Consider the following 2,052-nt stretch of genomic DNA (forward strand, 5'->3'; position numbering starts at 1 on the left):
TTGCCATCTCTCAGATTTGATAAATGGCCGCACACAAGGTAATATTTTAAATTAACAAGCGTTGCTTAGCGCATATGAACAAAGTTTTCAGCGCACAGGATTACAAAATGCGAGTCTACTCAAACATTACATCATTGGAGCAGTCACCCGCAATAATGCGGGCACCCTTCAGGACACTCTTATAATACACCTCGGGCGTGCGATACTCCTTGCCCGGCGGTGGCGCGTCCATCACAAGCTTCTCAGCATCCATCTTGCCCCATTGCACCTTTGCGCGGGCAAGGGCCCGACGGGCACCTTCAATGCAGGCGGAGTGGTTGATGACTTCAACCCATGGACACGTATCCACCAGCCGCCGCACCAGGCCGAAGTAGCTCCCAGGCATGGCCTCCTTAGGACACAGCCGAACTATGAGGCCCTTCATGGCCTGTTCGGCCAGCTTGTGGAGCTCGACCAGCTGCTTCAGCTGGTCGCTAAGGGGCACCGGATGTCCGGCCTCAACATACTGAGACCAGAAGACCTTCTCCGTCGAGCTCCCCTCCTCGGCCCTATAGAAAGCGGCAGCATCGGACACGCTATAGGGCAGATCTACGAACGCTCCTGGAGAGCTGCGAATTCGGGAAAGTGATAGGAAATTCACACTCACATGCTTACTTTGCATGAAAAATGCCTTACCCGCCGCTATTTTCTTCAACGCCTCGATTTCCTGGAGGGCCTTGTAGGCTTCGGCCTTAGCGGCTTTGGCACTCTCAAGAGCCGATGCAAGCTCGGAATCTCGAGTCTTCGAGTCACGCTCCAAATTCTCATGTTTTTTCACGAGAGCCTGGATCTCTTGTTGTACCTCCGCCACCCGCGCCTCCTTCATCTCTCGCTCAGTGCGCTCCGCGGCCGCATTACATTCGGCCGCGGACACCGCCTTCTACAGGGTCGCCACCTCGTTCGTGGCCCCTGCAATACCCATGTTATCCTTGTCATCCTTCTTGCAACCAAATCCTTTTCTGTAAGGTACAATTTTAATAAGGTGTTACTCACCTTCCTTATCCTTCAGCTGCTTCTTGGCACGGCCGAGCTCGTTCTCGGACCGCTCCAGGCTTTGCTCCAAAGTATTAACCTCCGCAGTCAGGGCGGCAGAGGTCAGCAGCACAGCCTGCAAATCCCATATTGACATATTTCTTTTTATGACTCCTGCGTATATCTTTTTAGATCGTCAGTCCGGCTTTTCTTTCCGAATACCAAACCGAGCATCAGGGGCTACTGTCTATGCGGTACTATTTTTCATATATTAAAATTCTTACCTCAAAGCCTGTAAGAAGGCTTCTGCAGGCTTCGGTCAGCCCGCTCTTCGCGAGCTGAACCTTCTGAATCACCGCACTCATGACAGTGCGGTGTTCCTCTTCGATGGAGGCGCCGTTGAGCGCCTCCAGCAAGCTATCCGGCGCCTCCGGTTGGACGGAGGCTGCCGGCGTCATGGTCTTGCCCTTCTTACGAAGGGGCCGCCCGTCGTACTCCGGAGCCACTACAGGTTCTGGGGCGGAGTCTGGTGGAAAGTCCGGGAGGTTGCCCTGCGGCACCTCCGGGGCCTCCTCCTCCTGGCGGGTCCCTTCCCGGGATCCCACCTCGGCATCGTCCGCATCATGGGGGGTGGAGGTGGTCGGAAGAGAATCCATATCCGATGCACCCAAGGACCCGCTCGACGAAGCGGGAAGATCATCCTTGGGCGGACTGCATGGTTGTATGCGGCATTAGAAAGACACCTTGTGGCGAAAAGAAAAACCATGAAGTTATTCGGGAGTCCGAATACTTACGATCTCGCCAGGGGCTTGGCCCTTGGAGGCGAATCCTCATCGTCATCACTGGCGTTGGCAGAGCAGTCCGGGGGAAGAGTCCTTCCCGTCTTGGACCCTTCGGCCTCCCTTGTTGGGGAGGCCTTCCTTTTCTTCCCTCCCCCCGCTGGGAGAGAGGCCTCCTTCTTCTCCCCCTCGCCTTTGTGGGAGGAGTCTGCCTCGGAGTCATCGTCCGATGACACCTGAAAACGGGAACTCTTTCGAGTGC

This window comes from Triticum aestivum, unplaced genomic scaffold (assembly GCF_018294505.1).
Source record: "Triticum aestivum cultivar Chinese Spring unplaced genomic scaffold, IWGSC CS RefSeq v2.1 scaffold102267, whole genome shotgun sequence".
Classification (NCBI taxonomy): Eukaryota; Viridiplantae; Streptophyta; class Magnoliopsida; order Poales; family Poaceae; genus Triticum; species Triticum aestivum.